Source organism: Equus przewalskii, chromosome 19, assembly GCF_037783145.1.
Source record: "Equus przewalskii isolate Varuska chromosome 19, EquPr2, whole genome shotgun sequence".
Classification (NCBI taxonomy): domain Eukaryota; kingdom Metazoa; phylum Chordata; class Mammalia; order Perissodactyla; family Equidae; genus Equus; species Equus przewalskii.
The window spans coordinates 47,645,489-47,673,227 of record NC_091849.1 but is presented as its reverse complement, the minus strand read 5'-3'; the positions used below and the strand labels follow the sequence as shown (position 1 = coordinate 47,673,227).

General features: G+C 36.5%; 1 long non-coding RNA gene across 2 annotated transcripts in view; it reads left to right on the top strand.

Annotated features, from left to right (window-relative positions):
* The window catches only part of LOC139077351 (uncharacterized), an 86,982-nt gene extending 80,990 nt beyond the window's left edge, over positions 1-5,992 (top strand). For both annotated transcript variants that reach the window (XR_011529789.1, XR_011529788.1), the window contains one exon: positions 5,363-5,992. This is a non-coding gene — a long non-coding RNA (uncharacterized lncRNA). The remainder of the gene's footprint in view (positions 1-5,362) is intronic.
* Positions 5,993-27,739: the final 21,747 nt, after the last annotated feature.

The window sequence follows — 27,739 nt, the reverse complement described above, 5'->3', positions numbered from 1 at the left end:
ACATACAAAATAGAGGAAGACTGGCACAGATGTTAGCTCAGTGACGGTTTTTCCTCCATTGGCAGTATATGCAAATACCTGTAATAACATCTTCCCTAGCGTTACATATTTTTATTTTAACACCTTTGCTAACCTGATAGGTAAAACATTGCCAGTATTAAGTTAAAGATTTAACATCATACCAGATTGAAAATCATACCTGTTGAGTGATTATGGAAGTATAATGGGACAGCCCCACTTGCCAGGTGACAGTCGTATTGATTGCCAAGCATTCCCAACTTCTGAGCTCAGAGCGGATATCTATTGTGCAATGCTGCCATATTCAATGATATCCTGGGTTAAGCAACTTAATGTAGCCTCAGAAGGATGTGGACCCTAAAGTGCAGACAGAAAAAGTTTGAGTGAGGGTTGATCTCTAGTTCCCCTTGATTCTTACGTAGGTGTGTACCTGGAGTATAAAATCTTAAACTTGGCTATACTAGCTATAGAATATTTTTTCTTTAGGAAAATAGTTTTTTTAGCCAAATTGTCCTTTGGATGCTTTTCTTCCTCAGCCAGGATAAGTTGGAAGAGTTGTCAAATTGCCTTGTAAAGGCAACCGTGTTACTGCGGGGAAAAGAAAATCAGAAAGAAATCAGAAGACACCGGTTTAACCTTTGCTCCTTCACTTTAGACTCGCATAACCTTGGACGAAACATTTACTTTCCTGAGACTTAATTTTCTTATCCATGTAATGACACGATAAACATTCTTTCTAAACCATAAAGCATTTTAAAAATATCAGCTAGTATTTTCATTAGCTAAATGACTCAAATATTATCAGTTATTTGTAGAGCCAAAATAGTATGCACTCTACTTCTATCTAGGTCCGAAGTCTAGAATAGACCTGGAATTTCAAGCCAAATATAAATGAGAGAACACGTAATGTATTTTCAACTCAATATTATTTCAAACTAGTATAGCATTTTATCAATTCTTGTTGTGTTTAAAAACATCTTTTTGAAAGGATATTCCAAATTATTTTATTCCATAAAGGATGCGGAGTAAATGCATTTTGAATGAAAATGAATGATGTCTCCAGCTTTTTGTGGTGTTTGGAATAATATAATTATTGTAAATTTTATAGAGAACAAAATCAATACAAAAAAGAAAGAATAGCAATATTTTCCTGATATGGAGTTAAATTGGATTAATTGAGTTAATTAATCGAGTTCATTAATAATGCTTCTGTTCTCCAGTATGTAAATTATACTAAATTGATGTTTCACACAACTAAGCTATTATAGAACTTATATGTAGATTTTTACATAAGAATTACTAAAATTTATGAGGGCAAGAGGGAAAAACTAATGCTGAAAAGTGACATAAAAAATGATTATTATCCTAAAATTAAACAATGTTATGCTATGAAATGAAATAAAGCCATTATCAGCTGGGTGTTAATACCCTAGAAATGCTCTCATGCAATAATTGAAATGCAAAAGCCAGTCATTCTCATTTTATTGGATAGAGGAAACCATAAGGTAGATTTTTATAGGAACATTCAGAGTTACTGCTGCTATCCATAACTCTTTTGTCCTTTTCAAATGCAACCAACTAATGTAAATTGTTTTCAGTTGTACTGATTTGTGTCATAATCGTAGCAATTATAGTAGGGCAAGTCCTATTTGACAAGTCAGGCGAGCGCTTTTAGCCTGGCACTGTTGAATTACAGCTTTCAGAATGCACCCCTGAGTCCTTAAATTGTTTATCAAGCCTTGAATGAAACCGATTTTATAATCATAGCAGAAGTTATGGGTACCACACATAGCTACCACACATTAAAGTTGTCACTTTAGAAGTCTGTTCATCAATTCCAATACATCTGTCATTGCCCCAAAATATTTTCTGACTTTTTTAAAAGAATTATTGCAATGGACTTTATTTTAAATATCCTAAGTGGTAGAAAATCTGTTCTTTGTGATGGTCATGATATTTAAAACCAGATGTAATTGTTTTGTAGCTAAGATGGTGGAATGAATATATGAAAACATTCATTAATGTACAATTATGTATGTTTCTATCTAAATCTATCTATCTATCTGTCTATCTATCTATCATCTATCTATCATTTATCTATCACCATCATCATCATCCTTCATATCTGGATAATAGTGAAAAAAATCCCCCAATTTTTAAATAAAGTAATTAATACTCTCTGTAGCACATAACCTACTTTTGTGGCAATTCCAGAAAAAGTATTTGAAAGATCATCACTAAACAGTGATGATCAAAGAATTTTGAACAAAGAATCATCACTAAAATAGTCACCAAGGAAGATACTTCTGTGAAGTGTGAAGCACAATTTAACATGTAATTTATGCTATACTTATTAAGGATCTATCTCACTATTTTGTAGCTGCATATTAACTAAAAAGAGCTTTGAATTGTAAAAATGATTTGCTGTCTGTTTATTTTTAACTTTTTATTTTGAAATAATTTTAGACATTTGTGAAGTTGCAAAAAGAGAACTGAAAGTTCTTGCACAAAGGTTAATCATTTATTTAACCAAAGTACAGGTATCAACATAAGGAAAGTAACACTGATACAATACTGTTAACCTGATCTACAGATTTTATTCCGTCGCTCATTGTCCAATCCAGGATCCCATATTGCATTTAGCTGTCATGTCTCTTAAGTCTCCTCCAATCTGAGACCATTACTCAGTCTTTGTCTTTCATGATCTTTACCTGTTTGAAGAGAAATGGCCAATTATTTTGTAGAATGTCTCCCAATTTGGATTCAGCTGATGTTTCTTGATGATTAAATTTGAGTTATGCATTCTGTGTAAGAACACCACAAAAAAAATGCTGTGTCCTTCTCAGTGATCATAATAGGAGGTACATAATGTCAATATATGCCGTTAATGGTGATGCTAACTTTGACAACTTGGTTAAGTGATGTCTAAAAAGTTTCTTCTTTGTAAAGCTGCTATTTTTTCTCTTTGTAATTAATAATCATCTTATGGGGAGATACTGTTAAATTATGCAAATATTCTTTTTCTCACCATAATTTTAACCACTAATTTTAGCGTTCATTGGTGAATTGCCTGCAACAGTTTTTACTGTGATGTTTGCCAAACGGTGACTTTAATTTCCATCTTTCCTTCTGTATTTATTGGCTTCTTTCACCTAGTAATATGCATTTAAGTTTCCTCCATGTCTTTTCATGGCTTAGTAGCTCATTTCTTTTTAGCACTGATAATATTCTATTATTCCATTATTTGGATATACCACTATATATTAATTTATTTATCTATTCACCTACTGAAGGGCATTTCGTTTTTTTCCAAGTTTTGGCAATTATGAAAAAAAAGCTGCTATAAACATCTGTGTACAGGTTTTTGTGTAGACATATGTTTTCCACCTCCTTTGGGTAAATGCCAAGGAGCACAATTGCTGGATCATATAGTTAGTGTATGTTTAGTAAGAAACCAGCAAACTTCCTTCCAAAGTGCCTGTAGCATTTTGCATTCCCAGCCCCAAAGAATGAGAGTTCCTGTTGCTCCACATCCTCACCAGCATTTGCTGTTGTCAGCGTTTCAGATTTTGGCCATTCTAATAGGTGTGCATTAAGTCTCTTTTCATCTATAGTTTTCCACTTCAACTATTTTGATTCCTTCCAATTTATTTGTGCGGGAAACTAGATCGTTTGCTCTGTAGAATTTCTCACATCCAGGGAAGCCAAGGGTAAAGGGACGATTTCTTTGATTGAATTAGGATTGAACTGTATTGGGCCTAGGTTGTAGCCTTACTCAGTTTGGTTCACCTCAGAGATTAAATATCGTTAGCATGGGATCAGAACCTGTCTTCTAGCAATGCTTTGGATCTTTAGCATTGTAAGACTAAGACATATTTCTGTTTTTCTCTCCAGTCCTGTGTCCCATGCTGTTACTTTCTCAGCAAAATTCCCATGGGGTAGAATTGTTGATTTAGGAGAATTGGCTTTGTATTTGGGGCTTCTTCAGCTTTAATTTATCATGCCAATCCACACTGTTTTTAAAAATCAGCTCATTTTTCCTTGTTATGGTAAAGTTCCTTAACATCCTCCAAGTGCTAATATCCAGAGCAGGAAATTAGCTCCAGGAATAAAAGCACCACTGTTCTCTGCTCGTCATTCCCTTCAATGACTTTAAAAAAAGTTACAATTTTAAAAAGGTTATCTGATGTATTTTGGTTGTTATGGCAAAAGCAATGATATCTGGGAATTTTCTATATTCTAACTGGAATTGAAACACTGATTGTTTTAACCTAAAGTTTGAATTGATGCTTTTGTTGCTTACTCTGTGTGTTACTTCTACAGGTAGGAAAGTATCAGTATACTGATAATACAGAAGCAGTATCAGTAGTGAGGTTTTACTAACCTTGAGCTATGGCAGAGACTGTACTATGATACATTTGGGACAATACTGCTGTAAATGTATTATTCTAGGCAAGAGAGTGATTTTAATCTATTGAACTGTCCTTAAATCTGATCACATTAAACATTAGTAAATCAAGTAGATCTTGTTTCATGGTTTGCACTATAAACTCTATTATACACATTATAATAAATAACTTATAAACCCTAGCTGTTTGGATTTCTGTCTGCACTTAATAGTGCTATCAGGCATGTCAAAATGTATTAGAAATAAATATCATTGTTGGTATTGATGGACACAGTGAAAATATGAGGAAGTGATAAAGTTCATTTGGAATCTTGGTGAAATGATGGCAGACAAGATTAGGCAATTGTTTAACAAATACTCATTGATTGGTGACTACTTACAAGGCATCAGGGCAAGAATTATAACTGGGAAATACATTAAAATTTATATGCCTGTGTATACTTGGAAGCCAAATATAAACTAGAAACTCCTGGTACTGACCATATAGATAGAATAGGATCTCAAGAGAGACCTTGTGTCTCTCTCTTGATCTTTGAAGTTTGCCTTCTCTTTTTTCAAGGAATGTCTAAGAAAAGGTAAATGTCATGAAAAATAGATCAGAACACTTCTGTTCCATTTGTGAAGTACTTATTTTTTTAAAATATTTTTTATGGGTACATTAAAAGAAAATTGAAAATATGTCATTAGACATTCTTAACTCTTGCATTTGATAGTGTTCTCTAAAGGAAAAAAAACAAGGAAGATCTAACAAAGATCAGTAGAAAAAAATAAGTCATTTGAGGGAGTGATTTGGAAAATAGAAAATATTCATGTATTTATTCGGGGAGAATTTAAAATCATTGCTTTAAATTTTTTTTTTTTTTTTTTTTTTTTTTGCTGAGGAAGATTCGCCCTGAGCTAACATCCTATTCCAATCTTTCTCTTTTTTCGCCCTAGGAAGATTAGCCCTGAGCTAATCTGTGCCAATCCTCTATTCTTTTGTATATGGGACACCTCCACAGCATGGCTGGTGAGTGGAGTAGGTACATGCCTGGGATCTGAACTCCTGAACCTGGGCCACTGAAGTGGAGCACACGGAACTTTAACCAATCAGCCATGGGGCTGGGCCCAAGGTCATTACTTTTTGAATGCTATAAGTGAACAGATGACTATTTTAGAAATAGGTGACCCTACTCATTAGATATGCAGATTGATTTGACTTCTAAGCTTGAGCAATTAGTAACCTCAAGAAGCATGTCAGAGTGATTTCTTCACGCAAAAGGATGAACTCTCTTGCTTTTATGCTGCAATTGTAACATACTACTTATTATTTCAAGGGTAATTTTCTAATATAGAAGAAATGATTGATAAAATAACTATTTCAACAGACATTTATCCTTACCAAATATGTTCCAGACATTGTTTGAGTTGTATATCCAGAGATATAATAATAATGAGATGGGTGACCAAATACTTCATCACCAAAATGAGACTCTTTTGAAAGAGGTGCTGGAAATAACTATACCTGAATAATAAATGTAAACTGTAACTATGGTCACTTAAATAAAAAGACATAGTCTCTTTAAAGGTTGTTGGCATGAAAGAGGAAATAAAACAGTGAATTTTTACAATACTATGTAAATACAATGCAATACTAATACAAGACTAGCAGTTATGACTGCTAAATTAAAGACCTGTGGATGGGGTGTAGGAGGAGAAAATCAGATTGTGGGAGTGAACCTTTAGGTTAACACTCATTCCCAATAATCCTTATCTCCTGGTACTTATGCCCCTGTGTAGTCCCCTTTTCTAACTGAATTAGAAATAGCTCTGTGTAATAAAGGATACTTCATAGGCCTTGCAGTATCCTGCTTGGTGTCTTGGAATACTTGTCCTTGGGCTCCTGAGCAGCCATGGAAGGAATTAAAACACTCAAATTAGCAAGCTGGAACGATCACATGGAGAGATCCCATAGAGAGGCCTTGAGAGAGCACATGAAGATAGAGAAATTTCCACAAAGCCCCAAGTTGTTCTAGCCCCCAACCATCTGAAGTCATCCTAGCCATGTCACATGCAGCCGAGACAAGTCCTCTTCACTGAGCTCTGTCAAGATGGCAGATTCGTGAGAAAAAAAAGTTTGTTATATATCAATAGATTACTGGAACAGAATTTGGAATGCTGCCATAATAGTGAACTGCTGCTGTAACACAAAACTAAAGTAAGTGGCGTCAGTCTGGAGACTGGTGATGGGACATCTGGAAGAGCCTCAAGGTAACTATTAGAGAAAGCTGTGAGGGCTTTGAGGAGAAGGTTGGTGAAAATTTGAAGAACAGTGAGAAAACGGTTATTTTAGGCTAGAGAAAAATTATGTGCTGGAAAAACAGTGAAACTCTTGGCTGAAATAACATGAAACATAGAAAATGTTATCTAATGATCTCATGTTCTTGCTAAAGAAGTTTCCAGGTATAATATTAAAATTTCCAACTGGCTATAATAAAATATGAAAAGAACCAGATGAACTAAAAATGAAATGCTTAGTTTTCAAGCAGAATTTAGAGGAAACACAAAGGGCCCAGAACAGATTTTCCAGCCATCAAAATACTTTCAAGGAAAAATGGGCTCAGGACAAAGATCAAAATATGAGGTATGGCCATAATATTCTTTATTAGGGCCTCAGAAAGATTTAAGGTTGTGCCTCCAGGGAAACAATAGAACCACTAATTATATTTAGGGTGTGCCTCATTGTGTTTCTGAGAATCTTAGGGGCATTTCCCTACAGCAGCCACACACATAATCCAAGATATATACAGAAGGACATGTCTTTGAAGGAAATGTGGGCATGATTTTTGTCTAATGGTGTGAATTATAATTTGATACATAGGAAGCCCACAATATTTTTAAAAGAATAATATCACCTTGGGCTTTGGACTTCTTGTTTTCCACAGTGATTGATAACTGGAATAGCACTCTGAACAAGATTTCCTTTCCTTCTACCTTCAATGCCATGCAGCTTGCCTCTCCTGAGCCCAGGAGCTATACAGATTTACTGGCTGAAATGTTTAGATGAGTTTCTTTTTCTCTGTTGACGGTTGTTTAGAGATTGTTCTCCTGTGTGCTAAAAAATTGATTGGGATGAATTAAGAGTCTAAAGGCATGGACCAGCAAGTATGATCACAGGAAGTTCTTGTCATTTGGATCTGTGTGTGTGTGTGTGTGTGTGTGTGGGAGGGAAGAGGGGTTGTTTGATAATGACCTGAATGTGAGTGCCAGTTGTCCCTGATGCACAAATGGCTAGTGAGAAACTTAACAAGTGGGATAAGTCTTCTCTGCCTTATAGGCTTGAGGAGTGTGAGGCACTTAAAAGCAGACTGGCTTCCATATAGCTAATACCGCGTGAAACTAGACACTACGTTGCCTTTCTCCACTTGCGTTATTCTACTTATTAAGGGTATCTTAGCTATCAGATATAAAACCATTGGCACACAGAGGAAAAATTATCCACCTAAATTGATCCATCTTTCAAAGAGAGGAGATCCAGATTAAACAATTAGAATATAAAAACAATCAAACCTGCCAGAGGAAGGAGATGAACATGAAAATGAGAAGAAAAATAAGATCACATAAGAAGAAGCAAATGTAGTACAAAATAAGACAATCTGTGGTTCAAAATGATGATTTTTAAAATATAAAACGCAGTAGATTAATTATAGGGGACAGCTACTATGAAAAGTTCACGTGCAACATAAAAAGAAAAAAAGTCATAAATTAAAAGGTAAAATACTTGGAAGATTGATTCATGATACTCAATATGAGCAAAATAGGTTACCCAGACTGAAGAAAATAAAAGAGAAAAAAGGACAAAGGAGAGGCAATAATTAAACAATTAGAGGAAGCTTCCCTAAACTGAGAAAAGATCTGAATGCAAAATTAAAAAACCTCACCAAATTCCAATCTGAGTGATAAAAACAAATTACATGAATCTGGACGTAGCCTGACACAGAAACTAGACATCTGGACATGAATTCAAAGGAATCAAAGGAAGAGAAAATTTGTATGATTCAAGAAAAAAATTGCAACTTTTTGCATAGAGAAAAATATCTGATAGTGTTGGGCGTCTTATTTGCAATATCAGAATCTGAAATAGTAGATTGGGCTTTGTGATTGAGTTTGACGTTTAAAATGTTTTCAAAAAATCATACCACAATTTGTCATTAAATCACAAAGTTGTGTACACAGAAAAACATGGAAATTGAACAGGAGTGTGTAAAGTTGTCTTTAATTGACAATGCTTTGTATATTTTAATAGTACCTATGCTAAGAGTGGTCTTCAGTTGACAGAATCTTATAATTGTTGAAATACAGTATATTGTTTTTTCTAATTAATACAGAAAAGTCTAGACATTATTTTCATTAACATGTAAGACAAAACTTAAATGAAATTTCTAAGTTTGATCTTATCAAAAGGGCTATGAAGTCATTCTGTATGTTGACAAAACCAGTCATTCTTGACTGCACTGGTGCTGTGAAGACTAACAAGGATTGTCAACATATAAGGTGTAGGGGAGGACATTTTTTTCCTCTACCCTCTAGGCTCTTTGGCTGGTCTAATAATCAAATTAACATAAGGGAGATTAAAAGGAGAAAAGCAAATTTAATTATGGATGTACGGGAGCTCAAGGACATGAGATTCAAGGGCAAGCAAGGCAGTTGAGGCTTATATGCCATTCTGAGCTAAGCAACGGGAGAGGGGCCTGCTGCTTCAAAAGGGGCGGGGGGTGATTCACCTAAGAAGACATAAGAAGGGCAGATGTTTGGTAATTAGATGTTTGCCCTGCCATATAGATAGGTCTTTCAGATAAATAGTTATCTCTGGTGACAACTCTCTTTCTGGGCCAGGCCCCCATCTAAATTTCTTTAGGTAGTTAAGGGAGAGAGAAAATTTTTCTTGAGTCTGCTGGGTCTTGATTGCCTTCAGCTCAAAATGATCCACATGTGAAAGTGACACATTTTGAGATCACCTGTTCTCCTCCCTGTCAAAGGCAATAGGGTCTTTTTGCTCTGGGATTATATTATTTGCTGCAGTGCGGAGAGTAACCAGTATAATGTTTGAGCATTATATGCAAGTCATGTGCTTTATGAAGATACCGTCTAGGACATCTATAAGTGACAGCAAAACATAGACGTCAAACTCCCATTATAAATTCTGCATATGAATAAAATAATAGGAGAAAAATCACGTACAAAATGTCAAAAGTGTTGTCCTATTTTTCTCTAACTTTTCCTAAGAATTCTGTAGTTATTTTGGCAAGGTTCTATGCTATGTCCTCTTTAGTCAATTGTCAAATAAGTACCTCTGTTTTACCATTGACTATAGTCAAGAAGAAAGTGAACACTCCACATTCTTTTTACTGCTAATGAAAGAAAAACATTTGACTCACAGAATCACAGCTTTCAGAGCTAGAAGAAACCCTAGAAGTCAACTAGCCAATCCTTGCTACTTACAGATGAGTCAATCAACATCCAGAGATTGATTTGCCTGAAGCCCCAGAGATATTTAGTGGCAAAGATAAGACTAGAGCCTGATGCTTTCTTGATCATCACCATTATGGCATAGTCTCCATTAAAATGGATTACAATAAGCATCCTCAAGAGTTGACAACATTGCTTCTATGGGTTACGAAGGGTAAATAAGATACTTTTTAACCCATAAACTGCCACATGACCCTCATTTATGATTGTTATGTGTATGTCTGAGATGCTTGGAAATTTTAGAGAGACCAAAAGTTTCACAAGAAAGCCTAATACCATGTTATATGCCTAAATGCATTTTATAAGATGTTAGTTAAAATATTAATAACTTTTATATCATTAATTAATTTTAAAAGATAAAAATGTGTCTAGAAGAAATCATTAATGGGGTTCACACAGAATTAGAAGTCTAAATCAAGTTTGTCATGAAGGTACAAGATGAAGGTTATTTAGTGCCCTTGATGGCAGTAATCACACAGTATGTCAGAAGTGTTTCTGTTTCTCGAAATACTGAACTAATTCTTTGTGGCGTCCATCCTTTGTGATTTTATTACTTTGTGTTATTTCTTTGACTAGGAACCAATACGTAATATGAGAAGAATCTCTACGATGCTCAAATGAAATGGAGCCTTTGACAATCAAACTTGAAAGAGAAAGGACACTAATAAAAATTTGTTTTGGTAACAAAACAAAATTGTAAATTTGTTTTAATACCAGCAAATCTTCCAGAGTCAGAAGCCAGCAAAGCAAAAGCATTCAATGAGTGTGTGCATAGAAAGAAAACTACTTAGAAATAGCATAAGAAGCCAAGGAAATTACTTTCTTTTGACAAATCTTCGATTTTTACTATATATTTCTAACATGTTTATTTTGCCTCATAGATTTCAAGGTTATGCCATGAAGATCCATGCTCTGAAAATATATAGAATGAATACTACTCTATTTCTTTCTAACTCGTCCACGTAAAAAAGAATTTCTACCTACCTCATGGATTTTATAACTTTCGGTTATAAAACATGGTATTCTGACTTTGATTTCTGAATTAGAAGTTTTCAAATCATTGACAATCTGGTTTGCACTAAGGTATTTAATATATGAATAAGCTGAGGTCAAATTGTTTTTCATATTCAGCTTACCAAAAAAAGACCTTCTCAAAAAGAATTCAGCTCAGCTTTTTCTGGCCACTAGGCCAGCCAATGGAAAGAATCAAAATGACCCATTTCTTAGCTTGGGGACAACTTTCTTTCCTTGGACAGGTAACATCAAAGTCCTCATCAACCATCATTTTTCTTTTCAACAAAATGCTGGTTTGAATGGGCCAGGTAAGGAGGAAGCGTAGGCTTACTTATCACAACCTAAAGAAAGATCTTAACCTATATACTCTCACTTGCCTCCCCTCTCCCGCCCCCACCGTATCTTTGTAACTATAAGAGTACCTTGCAATTCTGTGCCACTGTGATTCTTTTCCATTCTTAAAAATAATTAGGAGATAACCTTAATAAAAAAGTTACCATGGGCAAGGCACTTAATTTTGTGTCATTTCTTTCCACCTGTCCTTCAGCATCGCTCCATGTTTGACTGGGACCCCAGAAAGAGGACTCTAAAATAATTATATCCAAAGAAGAGGGAAAGAATGATGGCAGAATTTGAAAGTCAGAGTAGGAAAGGACCTTGGGGTTGGAATGGAGAAAGGTCTGTGGTTCAACAGGTCTGTACATAGAAGCAGGGCTTGGGATAGAAAGGAATGAGGATTGAATTATGGTGTTGGTAAGCAGGAAGATATGAGACTAGAGGGTGGTAGAAAATGGGATAGAAAAATTTGCCACGCTTTTGAAAAGCTTGGCAGGGCAATCCATAAATTCCTCCCTGGGAAAGGCTTGAAAACCTATCCAAGATAGAAATTCTTACTGGCATTTTGGAATAGTCCAGCAAATAGTTTCTCCTCGATGGTGACTTTGGCCTTAAGTAAGAGATGCATCTCTTTAGAGTCAAAGTGCTTTCAAGGAAATTGCAAGTGCAATCTTCCTTGGTGGGTTATAAGCAGAGAAACCACCTATTTCCACCAGGTTACGTAGGCACTATTGCTTTTATTAAAATCCATATCCAGAAGGGACTGACAGCTTCTGCAAGGTTATTGCAATCTCTGGAGGTAAACCTGCTGGCTAAGAAATCACTCTTGCTTTATTGTCCCTGGTTACTTACATCCTAAGTGGATGGCTTTCACATTGTTTCATTTGAGACTTGCAGGAAAAAAAGATACATTTTACACATAAGCCCAGTATACACATACATTCAGATACATACACGCACATATATGTACATATATATAATTTTAATAATCGCAATAAATGCTTACTCTTACTGTGTGCAACATATCTTGGTATTTTCTATTCTATTCTATTTCATTAAAAATATTCCAAATTGACTTCAATATCCACTGACGTGTAGGAGCATGCTTGTAATTTGAAAACACTGCCAGACTTTATTCTTTAAATAAAATTTGTTATTTTTCTTTAAAGCCCTTACTGCGTTTAAGCCAGGAGTTTTGGGTGCAAATAAAAATAATTTTCCATGGATACTGGAACAAAGGACAAAACAGACACACAGGATAACCATTTCAGGCCAACAAATAGTGAGTCAAACTACATTTAATAAATGTTTTGGGTTACTATTCTCAGCCAGGCACTGCTAGGAACTCAGAACATTGCGACAAATAAGATGGAGAAGGTTTCTGCTCTTAGAGGATTTATAGTCTTTTAGAGAGAAAGACGAGTTACTAAGCAATCAGTGTATGATGAATTTTATTCTTAGAGGAAGGATGCTTTCTGATGGGAAGAGAGTGAGAAGGCTTAATTTCATATAGAGAAGAGGCTCCTTGCAGGAAGAAACCTTGAATAATAAGGTGGACCTGAACAGTATGTCAGAGCCCTTAGGTAAAGAGGGGAGGGCAGGGAGGATTAGAAAAAAAATTAATCATAGAAGACAGAGTATTATAATGCCCTGAAGCTAGGTTCCTTTGTCAAAGACCCATGGAAAGTGGTGGGAGCGTGTGCTTTGAAAACTCTCTGCTGTTGCTACAGAAAGCCACCGATGGTTACAGAGAAACAGCCTGAGTGGTAGGAGCAAAGCCAGGAGAATAGAAGGTCACAGAGTCAAGGGAATAAAATGTTGCGAAGAAGGGCATGAATAACAGGAGTGAATGAGGAAAAAAGTTAAACTAATAAGGACTAAAATGCACCCACTGAATTTAAGTATATGCAGATCTTTCCTGAGGTTGGAAACTGCAGTCTAAGTGTGAGAGTAAGAGCAAAAGCCGGGAGATGATAGGATGAAGAGAGATGGAAGGTAGGGAATATTAGTCTGGATAATTTAGTCATTTGTTATGATGGAAATGAGAGAGAGAGGCCATTTGCTCGAGATGTAAGGGAGAATCAAGCGAAGATTCATAAAGATAATATGGAAAATTTCAATTATACACAAAAAAGGAGAAAATAATATATTGAATCCTTGTGTTCTCTTCATTCAGCTTAAACAATTATCAGTTTTCTGATGCTGCCTTGTTTTACTCAAACCAATTCCTCCTTTCCTCTATTATTTTTTTAAATTTATTTTGTGTGTGTGTGTGTGTGTGAGGGTGATTAGCCCTGAGCTAACGTCTGTTGCCAGTCCTCTTTTTGCTGAGGAAGATTGGCCCTGAGCTAACAACTGTGCCCATCTTCCTCTATTTTATGTGTGGGATGCCTGCCACAGCATGGTCTGATGAGCAGTGCGTAGGTCCGCGCCCGGGATTGGAATTGGCAAAGCGCAGGCCACCGAAGCAGAGCACACGAACTTAACCACTACACCACTGGGCTGGCCCCTGTATTATTTTGAAGCAAATCCTCAACATCGTGTAATCTTATTAACACATATTTTAGCCTATATCCCTAAAAAATAATCTTCTTTTTAAACTAATTGCAATACTATTATCCAACATAAGAATTAACATAATTTCTTAGTATTATTACATATCCAGTCAGTGTTCCAATTGTTCCATAGTTATTTTTACCATTTATTCAATTCAGAATGAAATAAAGCCTTTTCATTGCAATTTATTATTGTTATATAATGGAAAACATATATATTGGTCTCTGTGCCCAGTTCCTGGCACAGAGTTCCTAAAACCCTTGTAATTTCCTAAGTGATAAGGGCAGTAGGAGCATCTTTGTTCTAATCAGCTGACTTTGGGTGGGCTCCTGATTGGCTCCTGGATGGACCTGGTCACCAGAAAGACCAAGCCATGATTAGAAGCTTGGAATTTTCAGCTCTACCCCCCATCCTCCAGAGGAGAGAGAGGGCTGGAGAGGGAATTAATAACTGATCATGCCTATGGGAGGAAGCCTCCATAAAATCCCGATAGTGGGGGGTTCAGAGAGCTCCCAGGCTATTGAACAGGTGGAGGTACTGGGAGAGTGGCACACCCAGAGAGGTTATGGAAGCTCCATGCTCCTTCCCACATATCTTGTCCCATGCATCTCTTCATCTAGCTGTTCATCTGTATTCTTTATCATAACCTTTAATTAACTGGTAAATGTAAGTAAACATCTTCCTGAGTTTTGTGAGCAGCTCAAAGCAAATTAATCAAACTCAGGGAGAGGATGTTGGGACCTCTGATCTATAGCCAGTTGGTCAGAAGCCCAGGTGATAATCTGGGCTTGCAACTGGTGTCTGAAGTTGGGGGGGAGGGTAGTCTTGTGGGACCGAGCCCTTAACCTATAGGATATGACACTATCTCCAGGAAAAGAGTGTCAGAGTTGAGTGAACTTGGAGGACACGCAGTTAGTATCTGGAGAATTGTTGTTGTGGGGGATCCTCCCCACCCCCCACGCACACAGCAGAATTTGGTCCCAGAATCACCCTTTAATTATCATGTCTCATGTCTCTTTTATACTATAGGTTTCTTTTCACTCCTTTTTCTCCTTCTTTTTCCTTGTTATTGATTTATTCAAGAAAATCGAACATTTGTCCTGCAGCATTTTTCAGGGTTTGGATTTGCAGGTTGCTGAACAGGGCTGTGTAACTTGTTCTTCTGCTTTCCGCATCTTCTGTAATTGGGACTTAGATCTGGAATCTTGATCTTATTACAGTTCCATCTTTTTTTAAGACTGCTTCGTAGATAGTCGTCTGTTCTTTCATCTGGAGGCACAAAATGCCTGGTTGTCTCTTTTGTTGTGAAATTAGCAGCCATTGAGAATCATTGCCTAGATCTTCTAATTTATTGAGTTGCAAAACATGATATTCCAGTTCTATATTCTCTTTTCATCCATCAGCTGGAATAAGTCTATAAAGAGAGACTTTCCCTCATTATTTTTTTGGTTACTCTGAGGTATAATTTGTATAAAGAGGGGATAAGTGTTTGATTAGTTTTCTTTATCGACCAGTTTTAAAATTAGGAATTAATTATCTGATATCCTTCAAAGGTGATCAGAGCATTTTTAATTTTTCTTTTCCTTTTATAAATGATCATTATGAACACAAGAATTCAAAATTACCTGGCAAGTTTCTACTCATTGCAGCCATTATTCTTCTTGACACTTAAATTGTACCATATTTGGACCATGGGAATCTCTTAAAGGTTACTGAGTCATTTTGACAATCCCTCACTAGTCTGTGATGATTTTCTTGTTTTCAGATATGCAAAATGTTACAGACTCATTTTCTACATTTTCCAGCCCAGACCTGGGATGACTTTTTAAAAAAGATTTATAGTTAAGTACTAATTAAAACAACCACCATCACGAAGAGCCACAAGAGAGGTAAGTTGAAGACGTAAGAGACCAAGGAGAGACAGTACATGGAAGGCATGGGGTATAGGCATAGAGGGAGGGGTATATGTGGAAAGCCGGAGTTTGGGATGGGGGTTTAACTAAACGTGGAGGAAAGGAGGAATGTGTGGAAACAAAGAGTTTCAAGTTTATAGGCGTGGCAGTGGGAAGTTGAGGAGTTTCAGTCCGCTAATTCCTATTTTCTCTTGAGTGAGTGGTACAGACAGCTGTTGAACATGAAGCAGAAGTGAGGATGCAGTTTGTTGGAGGGAAAAGGAGGAACCTAGTCCATCCTAATCCCTATTTTCTTAGAGTCCTAGAAGGATTGAGGTTTCTACCCTCAGTGATGATTTGAGTTCCTTTTTAATGATCCTCTTCTGGGTTTTTTTTGTTGTTGTTGCTGTTAATATCTATGACATCTGCCTAGAACCTCATACAGTATTCTAAGTATGGTCACAACCATTATTCTATACCAAAGTGACTATGTTGCTGTTTTAATTTAACTGTACTCACAAATATTTGTATATAAACCAATATAATTTTACATGAATGCACAATTAGCAGATCACATCTGCTGTCATATTGTTGTTATTAATGGTATTTTTTCTTATTCTTTTTTACTACTCCCCTTTCCTCCTACCATCCATCTAGATCACCCTTCAACCTTATCATGTAATGTTAGCAACCTCAATATTTTCTCCATGTTTACATAATTATATATAAATATATGTATGTGCACACACAAATGTCTATCTATGTCTCTCTCTATAAATGAACATATATTTGTTATTGTTGTCCAAAATGGGATGATCATACTAGGGCTTTTTTTTGTACTTCTTTTTCTCACTCAAAAAGTCATGGAAATTCTTCAAGTCAATTGGTAAAATTTTAAATTTTTAATAGTGGTCTATGTATTATTCCAGAATATGAATATAACATAATATAGCCCACCATTTTCCTATTGATTGATATAAAACTTTTCCCCAGTGTTTTGCCACATGAGCAAAATTGCAGTCAACATTCTTATAGCTATATCCTTATGTACTAATGCTTTTATTTTTCTGGGCTAGGATTCCAGGAGTGCTAATTCTAAGGTCAAGGTTATATTCATTTTAGATTTTAAAAGATGCTGCCAGATTGCTTTTTTGAAAGGATATAAAACTTGGCATTTCCACCACTAGGGGAAAGAATATCCCTTTGCTGGGTTTCTCACTGTAGAGGTATATCCTTCTCTCTTTTTAGAAAATGTTTGCGCGTCTAATAAATATAAAGTGGTATTTTATTGTTAATCTAATTTCATTTTGCTGATGACTAGGGAAGTTGGGCATCTTTTTATATGTTATCTTGCTCTTTCAATTTCCTCTTCTATGAATTACCCAACCAATATCCTTCACTCATTTATTCACTGGGGCTTTTAATCTCTGTTGTAAATTTGTAAGGATTCTTTGTGGTGGGTTCGTGTGTGTGTGTGTGTGTGTGTGTTTGTGTATGTGTCCGTGTTTGCCAACTACATAGATATTTTCTGAATGTTTTGTTTATTAACTCTGTTTATGTTTTTTTATAAATTAAAAAATATATTGTTAAGTATTTTTCCTTTTATTAAGTATAATTTTCCAGTCTTGTTTAAGAAGTTTTCCCTGACTCTTTGATGGATACATAATCTCATTTATTTTTTTATAAACTTTTATTTATTTTAATTTACATTTAAATCCTTATTGTACCTAAAGTTCATTTTTTTAATTTGTGGCAGATTCTGTGAGTTCACTTATTCTATAACAATTCCCCAAATCCTGCCCTCCTGGCATTTCTCTGTTATCAAGGCTGGAAGCTAATACTCTATGTCTCAGGTTCCTTTGCATTTTGGGAGCCATTTGACCCCGGTTGGGCTATAAGCAAAAACCCATGAGGAAGTCACCCTTTCTGAGTAAAAACAAAAGCCTATTAAAAACAAACAAAAAAACCCATGAAGTTTTTTTTTCCCTATACTTCTTTTTCCTTGCTTTCTTGCCTGTAATTTAGATATTATGCCTCGAGTTTCTGCAGCCATCTTGCAGTGATGAGAATGAAAACCTTACACTGAGGATGGTGGAGCAGAAAGATAGGTAAATAGAAAGGGGATTGTGTCCTTGAGCAGCTGGATAGGCTGAATTACGCTCCACTAGACTTATGTGAAAAAAATAACCCTCCATATGTTTAAGCTACTGTATCACAAGGCCTTTGTTACTTAAAGCTAAAAACAATCGTAACAGGTACAGGGGCTAACCAATATTTTCTTCTGTAGGTATTTGGCCAGTTGTGCTATAATCTCTCTTTTCCCCTCATTTAAAATGCCATCTGCATCCTTTATTAAATTACCATATATATTGATACCTATTTTTGGATTCTCTGTTCTGTTTCACTGAGCTGTCTTTTTTGTCAGTCTTGTCATTAGCATATTGATTTGATTACAATGATTTTTATTTATAGACACACATACAATATTGTGACTATTCCATTGCTTTGGATATGGCAAGAGTACTTCAAATCTATTCCCTCTTCCAAGGAAATTTTGAAGAGTTAAGTAAAGTAATTTTCAAGAGCTGAGACCAGGGTATACAGGGGCGGTGCTCCTGAAGAGGTCAATCAGAGAAGGTGATGTAATGGCAGCACCCCGGCTTTGTGGTCAAGAAATTTTCATTTTAGTCTCCAGTCAAGTTTTTGACCCTACGTATGTTCTTTCACTTTCCCAGTCTCTTATTGACTCATCCATAAAGTTAGAGTTGACAGTATATGATCCCTGGAGTCCCATACGGTTCCTGCAGTCTATGGTTTTATGAATCTCTAGACTAGGACATTTCTCTATAACTATTACATTACTTCTCTTTATAGTAATGAACATTTCTGTAGTAGGAATCCATCATCTTCAAATAAAATGAGTCACCTGTACACTTCTGTTCAATCTAAAAATCAAAAATGCACATATTAACTTTTATTCTCCTGTCATTGTTTGGGAGAGCACTTGGTGATCTTCTGGGAAAAGGGATGAATTGAATGTGACTTGGCTTACCTGGGGGTAGCTTAATACAGGAGAGAACAGCTAGGCAGCTAGAAAAGGCTATAATTCTCAGAACTATTATATTAGAGAAAACATTGTGTTCACACTGAGGTGAGAGCGAACTTCATCTGGGATTAGAATCTGAATGGCTGCATAGATGGCCTGTACCACTCAGCCACTGCCATTTCTTTTTGTCCTTCAAATTGTCCTAGTAACATTTCAGCTCTTTTCTCACACATAGAAAAACAGATTATTTTTTGAGCCTATGAGGATGCAAAAGGTCAAATCATATATCCTCTCATCAGTGGTTTTCATCCACAGCGTGAGAAAAATTATATTCAGATAATAATTTTGTGCATTTCATAGTTCTTATTCTGGAATATCTGAAGAGGTTGATTTAAAATTAATGAAAAATCATCAAGAATTAAGAGGGATACTCTTTCTCCCTCCTTTTGACTCATGTCACAAGTTGATTCTGGTTTTCTAGGTGATGGTTCTTCCCCAGGGTTAAGATAAATAGATTGATCAGGAGATTGAATCATTTAAAATTTATTTTCCTTTGTTTAATTTCAGGTTAGTTGGGAAATTTTGGCCATCTTAATTCATCTTCAAATTTAATTTTAAAAATGATAACTAATGACTTCAATTCAAATCATTTGCAGAACCTTACAGCCTTATAAATATGCATTATAATAAGAATAATGATATGTAGATAATGTACTTTTTGTCTTTCTCTGGAATGTTCTTATGGCTGAAGGAGTGTGAAAGGTCAGACCTGCTGGGTTCTAGTCCCGTCTTTCTCTCTCCGTGTCTGTCATTTTAGCTGTGACTTTGTTTAAGTCCTTAACGTTACCCCTATCCTAGGAAAATGTAATCTAGGATAGATGGCAGGAAAAGTGGAAATATCAAGATGTGAGCTTGATTACCGTTTCCTCTTACTTTGAGGTTAAAACTACCATGGGACTGATTTTCTGGTCTTTCTTTTCTGAGTGCCATTAAAGGCAATTAGGAGGATTTAATGTCTTTCCTTATCTTCTACCAGGAATGTGGAAGTCTGTGGAAATGCCTGCTATTGTTGCACTGTTTGAAAAGGAGGGCACAAAAGCTAGAAGTGAACAAATTGTAGAGTTCACGGATACGATGTTCACAAAACTGCCCCACCGTTGTCACTGATAATATCTTTAGGCAAGCTTTAGAATATTGAATAAAACATGATGCAAAGTTAAGGAAATTATTTAACAGCGCCAGTAAATAATGAGGCCTTTCTGGACCTTCTGGTAGATAAGAGCATCCTGGATGGATACCACATAGCTAAGTTCCTAGACTCTGGATTCTTCATGCCATTACTTACTATTTTTGTGACATTAGACAGGTAACACGACCTCTCCATAACTCATTTTCCTCATCTGTAAAATGAAGTTAAATGAGACTAATATTGATGCCTGCTTTATGGAGAGCTTATGTAGGGAAAATAAGAGTGCACACATAGTACACAGCACAATGTCTGCACAGAGTTAACATTCAATAAATGTTGGCTATTGTCATCAGGGTCAGACACACTTGTCTCGGTGAGTTGGAAACTCACCAGGGAGTTTTCTCATTGGCAGTGAGGCCACAGATTCTGCTTTCCTTCTTGTGGAAACAGTATAATAATCTCTATATTTCCTGATTCTTGTTAGTTCATCAAAAGGTCAGAGGAAAAATAGATCGTACTTTTTCTATTGTCTTCTCCTCCAGCTAACTGAGGTGCTGCCAGTGGGGTGAATAGTAGGATAAGGAACTGATCTAAAGTACAGTAAGTAATTCCTAAGCTGTACCTTTCCTCCATTTCTATCCCAAACTATTCAAAGCTTATAAAGTAGATTAAGCAATGCATACAAGATGTGGAAGCAAAAAAAATTATAAAGAATGTTATTGTAAAATGGCATGATTGCTACTTTAATTAATTACTCACAACTTTCTCCTGGAAAACCTACACAAAGTGCTAGATTCTTTGAAGCTCTTTGGAAACATCACATGCATGGTTTATGTTTAAGAAAACTGAGGCAGAGCCTTAGCATATCTTGCCCAACGACACATAATTATTAAGTGAGATTCAAACAACAGTTCCATTAATCAACACTGCCTCTAATGAAAAGCTAATGCTTTATTTAATAATTGTCATGTGTGTTTTATATTGCTTCAAGGGTTGTTGTCTAGAAAGTCTCTTTGTTTATCTGTTCTTGGCATTAATGATGCAAAGAATATTTGCAAAATTTCAGAGCCTTAGAAAAAGAGTTTATCATTGAACATACTTAGAGAGCACAACATATTTTCCTATTCTGTTCCTATTCTGTTCCTATCTCCTTTTCCTCCACCACAATGATTGCTCTTTCAAGTTTGTAGTAAGCTGCCTTTTTAAATTTAGTGATTGCATGGGCAATCACTGTCTTTATGATTGCTAAACTTCTAGATTATAATTTATTCTAAAAATAAATTTATTCTAAGAATGAGATTCCCTGTGTCCATTGATTGTAGGAGAAAGGATTGTAAATTATGTGTGGGAATTGGGAAGGTGTCAGGGATGTAAGGAAAACGTTGAAAGTAATTTGAGACATTTTAAAACATTCTACTATTCTTATACTGACAACATAATACAAAATAAAGTAATTTGACTATTTTAATTGCTTTAGAAATCAGTATTATAGAAATCCTTTTTTTTTTTTTTTACTACCTTTTTGTTTATTTGCTTTAAGGATAGCAATTTAGGTAGTCTGCTAAAGAGCTGGATCCATTAATATTCCAATTATAATCAGTAAATGAATGGCTATTTATGTACAACTAATTTTTACTTCCAGATTGGTATGATATAATATTTACTTAAGGTGGATTGAAGCACCTCAAAACAACTAATTTTTTTTAGCATCTTAAGCAATTCATTGGAAAACTGACATTTGTTCACAAAACATGATCAGTGAAACCTGCAGTATTTTCTTGCGATTATTCTCCAAATAGCTGTGGCAAACCATCCTGAGTTCAGAAACGCTAGGTTAGTAGCATTGCTGCGTGTAACTAACTCGAGAGATCTACACATTCTGCTAAGTAGTGCTTAAAAGTGCCCAACTCCATTGAGGTTAAACGACAAACGACAAGTAAAAATGATATGCGAAGTTCTATTATGCCATGACATAATGGAAAGGATGAAACAGAAGGAAACAAGCTGCTGTTTGAGGAAATAAAAAAAAGAACAAATCTCAATGAAAGAATCCAAAGTGAGCTAATCATTGTTACAAACAGGCCAAGAATCAGGGCCTGACTTGGTAAACATCCCCCAAATGGCCAACTTTTCCGTGAAATACATCCTGTTCTCTCAGTTTGAACTAATTTTTCCTACTTTGCTCTTTCACAGCACTGCCTGTACCTCTGTTTATCACTTGATTCATTTGGCTTTGGGTGCTAATTGTTTACATGCCTGCATCTGAACTACCTGTAAATGTCTTGGGGGTAGAGGCAATGTCCTATTCTACTTTGTATGCTTTAACCCTCACAACAAGAAACACTGTATGTCACCTCTGGCATATTAAAAGAAAATAATAAAATTAAGTGAATACTTAATATTTTAACTGTGAGTTTTATAATCTAGTCCATCATACGAAAAAAATGAAACAGAAAAGCATCTCAAGAAAGCATTTTTTAGCATATCTTCTAATTAAGAGACAACGAATTCCATCATTAATTACATTAGTATTCTTCCTCCATATTCATCAAGTTCAACTGCTTCTCATGTGGGCTGGAAAGGCTGAGGTCTGTTTCCCAAGTGTTAATAGTAAGGGATACACAATTAAGCAATCAAGAGGAATTATCAAAAAATAAGTGAGATGCTCACACAAAAGCCCAAATTACCTAATTTGAATTCTTGTGTAATAAAACTTGTTGAGAAACAATATTATCAGGAGCTTCTATGAGCACTGATGGCAGACACTGAGTAAAAGGTGGCAAAGATTTTGCCCTTTTTCTCAAGGAGCTAACACATCTAGGAAGGAACACTGGTATATGTAAATAGGCCACTGACAGTGCAGTAAGGGTTGTAATTGCAACAACTTAAGCTGATGATGAATTGAGAAAGACTGAAATGCATTCATTAATCATATACATTTCTTAAACTCTATAAAAGCTTTGAAGAATTACTACAGGAATTTAGAGAAAGCAGCGGTGAATTATGCCTGACCAAGACTTCCAAGGAAGTCTTGGAAAGTTTAAATGAAAAGAAGAAATTTGAGTTAGGACTTACATGGTGACACAGATTTTTTCAAGTCAGAGGGGTGGTATTTCAGGCAGAAGAAATCACATCTGTGACATGGATATATCAGGAACAGTAGCTAGTGATCTGGAGTGACTGGCAGTGAGGAGCTGTAGGTGACTTCTGAGCAGATGTGTAGGATGATATGGAAAGGATTCAAAAATATAATTCTGATGCATTGGGATGGATACATTGGAGTTGAAGGAGACAGGAAGCAGGGACAAGTGTTAGAAGCCATTGTTCTGGTGAGAAATTATGGGGAATGGAATAGACTAATGGCAGTGAAAACAGAGGAGGAAATGAGAGAATCTAAGAGGATATTAACCTTTCTAGCTTTAGTGGCAAATAAATTATGGTTGTTTACTTAGCTATAGGGAGCATGAGAGAGGGAAACATTTTAAGGGAGTGGAGATAAAAAATTTCAGTTTGGTGGAAGTTGACTTTGACAAATTTGAGAAAGTGATAGAAGACATTTGTCTCCATGGGCCTGGGCCTTTGTAGAGTTTTTGAGATTGGAGACAGATTTGCAGGCTCCTAATGGAGGTACTCATTGAATTGCTGGTGGTCAATAAGCCCTTCAAGGGCTGAGAGAGGAGAGCCTAAAGAGAAGGGAAGGAGGGAAGACTTATTTATGGTCTATATATATACTGGGTGGGCTCTTCATCTATGTTATTTAAACAGGGTTAGGATTGGAACCCCAGAGAAAACTAGTGTTTACTGGATGCAATGAATGCAGACAAAGGAGAAGCATGCAGGAGAGAAGAACCTTTCTAAAGGTAGAGAAAGAAAACATTTTGAAGGGAGTAGTGTCCAATGCTGCAGTTGGATGAAGACCAACCATTTATCATTTAGGGTGGTCCTAAACCCCTCTCATTTTTATGTGAAAACATAAGCCGACTATTCCCTTTTATATCACTGTAGTTCCTCTTGTCAGTCTGGAACCATGAAATCATCTTTAGTGCTGAACAGCCCCCGCAGAATTGGAAAAGAACATTTAGCTGATTGCTGCATCCTGTGTTAACTGATTACCTCCTCTTCTATGCAGATCAGCTGCTGGGGACTCCAATTGCTCACAGTAGCAGCTGTTGCCACTGATTCTGCCCCAAACAGTAGCAGAGCAGGCGGCAAATCGTGCAGGAGAAGGTGAAGGAAGGTGGAACTTGTAGGGGAGGGGAAATTTTACTTCTACCTTCTTACAGTTTTTTGACTGAGCCTGAGAATTAAACTGACGTAAGACAGTGTCAATGCAAATAATCCATAATCAATCTATAAACCAAACTTGGGGTGAGTTTATTATGAGCCAGATGTGAGGACTAGCCTAGGACCTTCCTTCCCCAAGGAAGGAAGGGCACCAAAGAAGTGGGGATGTACAGAGTGTTATATACTGTCTTGGAACAAAGAGCATACATCAAATATGACAGGAATGTCCCTTTTACAATAGTCATGGAATTGCTTTACTAGCACAACAGATCAGTGGTCAGCAGGTCAGTGGTCACAAGGTGAGCACAGCAGGTCAGTAATTAATCCTTAGCTCCCAGGAAGAGATGCTTATCCTTAAAGCAATGCCAATGCAAGGGGAGGTTACATCCCTATCTTTAGGGGCATCATTCTTGTCTTTGGGACATAGCAAATATTTAAAGCAGACATACAATGCATGTTCCACAAGCCACATCAGGCCCTTTTGGAAAAACAAGATCAAGGCAGGCTGAATTAGTTTTAACCCAAATGGCTTCCTCATATACTCCAATATATCCTATTGCTTGTCATTTATTTATCTACAGGTTGGCAGGGGAAAGGTTTACAAATTTCTATAAGTTTTATGTGACACAGGAGCCTTCGTAAGGAAATGGAAAGAAAGAAGACCCAAAGAAATGGTGAAGCCTAAATACTTTTATACTAGGTTGAACAAAGAGAGGCAGTTGTGGAAAAGTAACTAAAGCATACAAGGAGGCTCAAGGAAGATGTGAAGTATTTTAACAAGGTTTGTTTGTACAGAGTTCTCTCGGCTTTGACTCTCCATGGAAGAATGTTTCTTTTCTCTTGGTACAGAGAAGACATCTTTCAGATGAGAGTTTTTTCTCCTGTTTTCAGAAAGAAGATGGGAGATTAGAATGGCCTTCTTGCATCTGCTATTTTTTAAGTGGCTTTAGCTCAACATAATCCTTACGCCAAAGTCGCGCATTTTGGGGTGGCATATTCTGCCATTCTTCAAACTCATTTCTCATTCGGCAGAGTCACTGCCTACTAGATAAATAAGGAACAGCAGTGAACGTGAAAATCTAAGTTTTCCTCTTGCTCTTATCTGAAATTCATTATATTTTGTGTTCAGTTAATGCAGAATCGATAATCAAGATATATTATTTCATTTGAAATCATATATTTGAGATATTTTAAAAAGCAGTTGTTGGGCTGCCGCATTATAGGTCCTCTCTGTTGGGAGGAGGGGGTGGGAGGTGAAGGACCATGGGGAGAATCTCCTGTTTCCTTCAAGGAGTGGAGTTGGAAGAGGGGGAGCGAATCCCATTATGTTCCCGAAACAAACAGGGGACAAAGAAAAGCAGACAAACAAAAAAGCTAACAGACTCCTGCAGGTTTGTGAGCCTGGTCCTTTGTCTTGTCGTAGAGTCAGTAAGTTGGGTTTATCCTTGTAAAAAAGTATTTACTGTCCTCTAGAATCACGTGTTTTCTTTCTGCCTTTGCTGAGTGCGTTCTATGCAATGTGAATGATTATTTTTGCCTCAACAACCAACCTTCTGCTGACCTCCAAGTGCTAGCCTCTTCTAGCATTTCTTAGAAGGCATGAGCTTTGTTAAACAAATCATATTTTTCTTTCCTCCTAAGAGTATTTATAAATAAATGCATTGCTCTGTTCTGAATTATCTTGGTCTCCCAATAAGGTGAAAGAAGACATTTAATTATGTTTTTTCCTAGGCTCTATCAAGTTATTTGTTCTTATTGATCATAACAATATTTCAGCTCATTTTAATTTGGAATGCTAGTGTTCTTAATCCCCAAAAGTAACAATTCTATTCAGGAAGACAAAAACGGTAAAATAATAAGATAAATCTACCTATCTCAAAATACAAGAAAATCGTAACTGTCATTGCCCGGTCTCCCTAGAAAAGAGAGCCTGAGGCAAGAACAAAAGTGACAATGCAGCAATTTCAAAGGCGAAACCCAGCCCGGTGCAGCAAGGCTAAGAAAAAGGAAGTGAAGCAGTGGGGATGTGTAGCCATGCCACCTACTGCTTCATGGCAGGCCATGCAGAGACACAGCATCTTCCTTAGCAAGGACATTGCTGGGCACAGGGGCTGCTCTGGAGGAAGACAAGGAGAAACAGACTATGACTTTGAGCACCTTTGGGAGGGAAGAAGGAGAGAGAACTTGTTTGCCTAGCTCTCTAATTTTTTGCTTCTTATAAGTCAAAGTTTACCCTTTGTGAGGTTTAACTCCCTCATATTCCGGGGTCCATCATTTGGCTCCTTCTTTGGAGACTCAGAATATCAAGTCATCTCCTGTGATGTGGTATTTCATCCAAATTTGAAAGTAGAGGGAGGAGGCAGAAACTCTGGCCATGCAGCAGATTGGCCTGGCTGTGCACAGTCAAGGGTATAGGGTTTGGCATTCCCAGGGCAAGTGACTGGTTGGCCCCAGATGGTGGACTAAGAAGGCCTCAGCAAACTTCTGAAGGATGTCAGCTTCAGAAGTGAGCTAGTGTTGAGGAGGCTGCTGGCATCAAGGGCATCTGAGGGAGTGCATAAGATTCGTGTCTCATGAAATAACCTGGATCTTTAAAAATAACAACTAAGCAATAAGTAGAGATGAGTAAGAGAGCTTTATCAGGAATTCTGTGAAATGTAGGTGAATACAAAAAACATGATGACTTTAAGTTGACTTAAAAAAACCTCCACAGGCATCTTCTCTTATAATCAGACTCTCAAGATTTAGTTTTACGCTAATCAACATTTTATGCAACGTGACAATTTGCAAAGTTATTTGGATCCTTTTTCCTATGTTGGCATTCATGTCACAGGCTCCGCAATGAATATAGTGAAGAATTTTGTGCTTCAAGTGATGCACTGAGCACACACTGGGTGAAAAATGACAGCAACACAAGGAGACCCCATGATTCAGTTGCAAATTTTGCAGGAAGTAGTGTATTAATTAATGCTTTTGTATTTTTTCTTATTCAAATTAACAATCAGCTTAATTTAGACCCTTGAGATTCTATGTGTTCACTGAAACCTGATTTAAAATTACTATCATGGCTGCTGCTGTTGGTAGAAAAATGTCCATCAAATACATAGTGGTCATAGTTCATAGGACTCATTTTTCAGCTATTCCATATTAATCAACAGAGTAAACTGTGGAAGAAAGAAATAGAGAAGTTGTGCTCACAAAGTAAGATTTTTTTCCTCCATTTGACTATGAAAGATGTTGCAGCAAAGTTAACAGATTTGTAAGGAACTCAGGTTTACAAAGAGTAGGAGAGAGAGGAAAATTATATTTTCTCTTGACTTCACACCATCAGGATCTTCTGGGGCAGGGAAGCACGGGGCATTCCCCGCTAACTTGTTATAGAGAGAGCAAATCCAGCTCTCCTCCTTGCCCCAGCTCATCCCACTGGAGAGAAGTAGCAAAATAGTACCAAGGATGGTACATATAACTAAATCTTCTCCTACCCAACG